Source organism: Scyliorhinus torazame, chromosome 22 (genome assembly GCF_047496885.1).
Source record: "Scyliorhinus torazame isolate Kashiwa2021f chromosome 22, sScyTor2.1, whole genome shotgun sequence".
NCBI classification, from domain to species: Eukaryota; Metazoa; Chordata; class Chondrichthyes; order Carcharhiniformes; family Scyliorhinidae; genus Scyliorhinus; species Scyliorhinus torazame.
The window spans coordinates 69,463,216-69,469,215 of record NC_092728.1 but is presented as its reverse complement, the minus strand read 5'-3'; the positions used below and the strand labels follow the sequence as shown (position 1 = coordinate 69,469,215).

Sequence of the window (6,000 nt, the reverse complement as noted above, 5' to 3'; positions counted from 1 at the left end):
ACAAGACCTCCAACCAGCAGGTGGCAGTATGGAAAAACCACATGACACTGTTACCTCAGGGAGCCTGGGCATAGTCTTCGTAGTGGATAGTCACAATTTGTAGTAGCTCTTATGTTATTTGTAATAGTTGGTAGTTTTTGAAAATATTCTCATGGTTATCTAACCCACGTAATTTTTGAATAATAACACTTTAACTAGTCAAGAGCTAGACTTTCTCTAGTGCACTTATTCTGACCGCCAAGCACCAGAACGTAACAGGCGGGTTGGGAAAAGGATACTTCATCACTTATTCTTTAAAATAAACTAGTCCAAAACACCTTCCATTTTTGGATATGTGATAAAAGGAAACAGTGCTGTTTGAACTAACCCCCCTCTCCAGTCCATAACTCTAGGCTGGGAAATAGGAGACTGCCTGGCATGGAAAGCAAGGAATAGTCAATCCTCGAGGTAACGGAGGCGTGGATGAGAGTTTCAGCTTATGAGCTGAGAGAAGCTTGGAGTCACAGAGGTGGAGGCAAGTATCATGGTGATGGTGTGGATAGGTGGACAGAAATTCAACGCAAGGTCAAATCATCCTTAAGGAGATGGAAATGGTGAAGAAATGGTGAGGAATTACCATACCAATGAGAAACTGAGAAATGTCAGGAATGAGAATGACTAAACATGAAAGTGGATGGACATCCACATACTCTGTGCCAATGTGTTACCCAGCTGCTGTGTCCATCTGGTGGTAATTGGTTCCAGTTGGGCGGGGGGAGGGGGTTCTCCCGCACCAGCTGAGAATTCTGAATTCTCCCTCTGTGTACCCGAACAGGCACCGGAATGTGGCGACTCGGGGCTTTTCACAGTAACTTCATTGCAGTGTTCATGTAAGCCTACATGTGACAAAAAAAAGATTATTATTAAAAGGTGCAGGCACCCACACAATCCAAATCTTGGTACAGCGGAAGTAAGTCCTCCGGTAGAGTGCAGGCATCTCGTTTAGCCAGCAGTCTCATTTTGCTGAACTTCCGTAGCACTTCTTGAAACCAAATAAGGAAATAGGAATGAAACAGCTTACAATTATATAGTGTTGAGGACTTTCCAAAGTGCTTTACACTTAATGAAGTCTTTTGAATTGTGGCTACAGTTAAATTTATGTTGAGTTTTTCATTTCCTTTCACATAAATCACTTTGATGAGGATCACTTCCCTTTTTGGCGCTAGTTAAGTACTTTGTTCTGCAGTCACAACTTAATCGAATATGGATACATTTTGGTTTCCAGTGTTAAAGATAAGTGGTTCAAAAGATGTGGTACGTCGGTGGCGCAAAAGTAAGTTGAATCTTTACAAGAATTATAACCCTGGAGATATTTTAACAATGATTTAATTGTCACAGAAATAACAAATAAAACTATCAAAAAACTCACACATGTGTGTTACAGTATTGTATCAATCTCTGCTGAGAGCACAGTTAAGATATTACTGTGCTGCATTAACACTTTAACAAAAATACTTTTGTTAACCCTCATATACTGGATATTCAACTGGACCTACTGAAATAAACTAGAACAGATACTCAATTGATCAGATCATGAAATTAAAATATTTTATGATTTGTATTTTGCATTTGAAAGAAGCCAATCAGCAAGAAAGTTAATGAACTAGAAGTTAAATCAATGCAACATTCAAATTTCAATCGCTCGCAAGACTGGGGCACATGAATGCTGATTACACTCTAGTTTATTACTTGGGGTTACATTTAATGGACAGATCTGATACAGCTGCTGCATTTCAAAATAGTATGGAACTCTTGAGTTATGTCCAGACAGATCTTTATCCTACTGCAGTCCTCACAGATTGCAAAAAGCAGCACAGGTAAAAACCCAGATGCACAAGATGGACTTTGATTCAGTTGGCCTGGCTTGTTTGAATGAAGTGATCGTAGGACCTTTGTAAGTGTCAGTACTCATGAAGAGATGAGTGCAAATATTTGATCGGAGGGACTTTCAACTAAGAGGCATGTTTACACTATTTTTCGAAAGAAAAGGAATGAGGGCCATGATTAGCCTTGCAGTTTGTTGGTTCCAGTGAGGTACGGTTCCAAGCCTTGTAGTGCTAATTAATTGTTATATTCTGTACTTGCTCGCACAGCTGAATGACGATTCCGTTAACTGCATTTCCTGGGGTTCTTTCGCACAGGCTTGTTGACTTTGCTGGCATTATGACAGATAACTACAAAAACCCTATGCTGTAAGTACTGTTTTATTTTTGCCTTTACAGCTACAGGAGCATATCCAGTTCTAAGTTTGTGATGCGTTAGTGGTATGCATCTAAAGGGATGATTTCAAGTATTCATGATTTCCATCAAGCACCTAAATCTGTTGTTTTAGAGGACTCCCATCCTTTTGCCGAAAATAATAAGCGTAAACCATTTCCCTGTATCGTTACAATATCACAAACGAATAAGAATCTCAACCCAGTTTGCATGCTATTGTTTAGTGTCAGGAAAACAGAGGTAGTTTTAGATGAGCAATATTCGTAATGTTAAATATTAGAAATAAGGTATAGTTTTAAGCGGCAGGGTCCCAGGGTCGATTCCCGGCATAGGCCACTGTATGTGCGGAGTTTGCACGTTCTCCCTGTGTCTGCGTGGGTTTCCGCCGGGTGCTCCGGTTTCCTCCCACAAGTCCCGAAAGATGTGCTTGTTAATTAATTTGGACATTCTGAATTCTCCTTCAGTGTTCCCGAACAGTAGCCGAAGGGTGGCGACTAGGAGATTTTCACAGTAACTTCATTGCAGTGTTAATGTTAGCCTATTTGTGACTCAATATCACGAAGATTATTATTATTAATTTAGTGTTGCAGTGTAAGGAAATGTAAACCCATAATTAGATTAATGCCAGAAGTAAGTGTGGGGTTTTGGTCAGCTCAAACGGTGCTTCTATTGTGCTTGGAGAGCATGAAAGGTAAACAAGCTGGGAGAAGTGGAAAGTCGTTGCGAAGTAACCAGGGGCACCTCTCAGTTGGGAAGGCATTTTGCGTTTAGTTTTAACTGGATTTATAGCAATTGGCGCTATGTAGTGAGAGAGAAGGCAGCTCTTACAGACCTGCTGGAAGCAAGAAAGGGCAGTTAGTTCTAGAAGCCAGGGAATGGAAAACAAAAGCCAGGAATATTGAAGTAAAGAGAATCAAAGAAGAACTGCATTTGGAGCAGATTCCTGCTTATGGAAGTCATAGTCAGACCTGGGAACAAAGAAAAAACAAAGAACAAAGAAATGTACAGCACAGGAACAGGCCCTTCGGCCCTCCAAGCCAGTGCCGACCATGCTGCCCGACTAAACTACAATCTTCTACACTTCCTGGGTCCGTATCCCTCTATTCCCATCCTATTCATGTATTTGTCAAGATGCCCCTTAAATGTCACTATCGTCCCTGCTTCCACCACCTCCTCCGGTAGCGAGTTCCAGGCACCCACTACCCTCTGCGTAAAAAACTTGCCTCGTACACCTACTCTAAACCTTGCCCCTCTCACCTTAAACCTATGCCCCCTAGTAATTGACCCCTCTACCCTGGGGAAAAGCCTCTGACTATCCACTCTGTCTATGCCCCTCATAATTTTGTAGACCTCTATCAGGTCTCCCCTCAACCTCCTTCGTTCCATTGAGAACAAACCGAGTTTATTCAACCGCTCCTCATAGCTAATGCCCTCCATACCAGGCAACATTCTGGTAAATCTCTTCTGCACCCTCTCTAAAGCCTCCACATCCTTCTGGTAGTGTGGCGACCAGAAGTGAACACTATACTCCAAGTGTGGCCTAACTAAGATTCTATACAGCTGTAACATGACTTGCCAATTCTTATACTCAATGCCCCGGCCAATGAAGGCAAGCATGCCGTATGCCTTCTTGACCACCTTCTCCACCTGTGTTGCCCCTTTCAATGACCTGTGGACCTGTACTCCTAGATCTCTTTGACTTTCAATGCTCTTGAGGGTTCTACCATTCACTGTATATTCCCTACCTGCATTAGACCTTCCAAAATGCATTACCTCACATTTGTCCGGATTAAACTCCATCTGCCATCTCTCCGCCCAAGTCTCCAAACAATCTAAATCCTGCTGTATCCTCTAACAGTCCTCATCGCTATCCGCAATTCCACCAACCTTTGTGTCGTCTGCAAACTTACGAATCAGACCAGTTACATTTTCCTCCAAATCATTTATATATACTACAAAGAGCAAAGGTCCCAGCACTGATCCCTGTGGAACACCACTGGTCACAGCCCTCCAATTAGAAAAGCGTCCTTCCATTGCTACTCTCTGCCTTCTATGACCTAGCCAGTTCTGTATCCACCTTGCCAGCTCACCCCTGATCCCGTGTGACTTCACCTTTTGTACTAGTCTACCATGAGGGACCTTGTCAAAGGCCTTACTGAAGTCCATATAGACAACATCCACTGCCCTACCTGCATCAATCATCTTAGTGACCTCCTCAAAAAACTCTATCAAGTTAGTGAGACACGACCTCCCCTTCACAAAACCATGCTGCCTCTCACTAATACGTTCATTTGCTTCCAAATGGGAGTAGATCCTGTCTTGAAGAATTCTCTCCAGTAATTTCCCTACCACTGAAGTAAGGCTCACCGGCCTGTAGTTCCCAGGATTATCCTTGCTACCCTTCTTAAACAGAGGAACAACATTGGCTATTCTCCAGTCCTCCGGGACATCCCCTGAAGACAGTGAGGATCCAAAGATTTCTGTCAAGGCCTCAGCAATTTCCTCTCCAGCCTCCTTCAGTATTCTGGGGTAGATCCCATCAGGCCCTGGGGACTTATCTACCTTAATATTTTTTATGACACCCAACACCTCGTCTTTTTGGATCTCAATGTGACCCAGGCTATCTACACACCCTTCTCCAGACTCAACATCTACCAATTTCTTCTCTTTGGTGAATACTGATGCAAAGTATTCATTTAGTACCTCGCCCATTTCCTCTGGCTCCACACATAGATTCCCTTGCCTATCCTTCAGTGGGCCAACCCTTTCCCTGGCTACCCTCTTGCTTTTTATGTACGTGTAAAAAGCCTTGGGATTTTCCTTAATCCTATTTGCCAATGACTTTTCGTGACCCCTTCTAGCCCTCCTGACTCCTTGCTTAAGTTCCTTCCTACTTTCCTTATATTCCACGCAGGCTTCGTCTGTTCCCAGCCTTTTAGCCCTGACAGATGCCTCCTTTTTCTTTTTGACGAGGCCTACAATATCTCTCGTTATCCAAGGTTCCCGAAAATTGCCGTATTTATCCTTCTTCTCACAGGAACATGCCGGTCCTGAATTCCTTTCAACTGCCACTTGAAAGCCTCCCACATGTCAGATGTTGATTTGCCCTCAAACATCCGCCCCAATCTATGTTCTTCAGTTCCCGCCTAATATTGTTATAATTAGCCTTCCCCCAATTTAGCACATTCATCCTAGGACCACTCTTATCCTTGTCCACCAGTACTTTAAAACTTACTGAATTGTGGTCACTGTTACCGAAATGCTCCCCTACTGAAACATCTACCACCTGGCCGGGCTCATTCCCCAATACCAGGTCCAGTACCGCCCCTTCCCTAGTTGGACTGTCTACATATTGTTTTAAGAAGCCCTCCTGGATGCTCCTTACAAACTCCGCCCCGTCTAAGCCCCTGGCACTAAGTGAGTCCCAGTCAATATTGGGGAAGTTGAAGTCTCCCATCACCACAACCCTGTTGTTTTTACTCTTTTCCAAAATCTGTCTACCTATCTGCTCCTCTATCTCCCGCTGGCTGTTGGGAGGCCTGTAGTAAACCCCCAACATTGTGACTGCGCCCTTCTTATTCCTGATCTCTACCCATATAGCCTCACTGCCCTCTGAGGTGTCCTCCTGCAGTACAGCTGTGATATTCTCCCGAACCAGTAGCGCAACTCCGCCTCCCCTTTTACATCCCCCTCTATCCCGCCTGAAACATCTAAATCCTGGAACGTTTAGCTGCTAATCCTGCC

At 43.6% G+C, this 6,000-nt stretch overlaps 1 protein-coding gene across 1 annotated transcript in view; it reads left to right on the top strand.

Annotated features, from left to right (window-relative positions):
* The first annotated feature begins 2,147 nt into the window (after positions 1–2,147).
* The window catches only part of LOC140398823 (lysophosphatidic acid receptor 6-like), a 40,900-nt gene continuing 37,047 nt past the window's right edge, over positions 2,148–6,000 (top strand). Inside the window, exon 1 of the mRNA XM_072487783.1 lies at positions 2,148–2,231. The gene's annotated coding sequence lies outside the window, so the exon portion shown is untranslated. The remainder of the gene's footprint in view (positions 2,232–6,000) is intronic.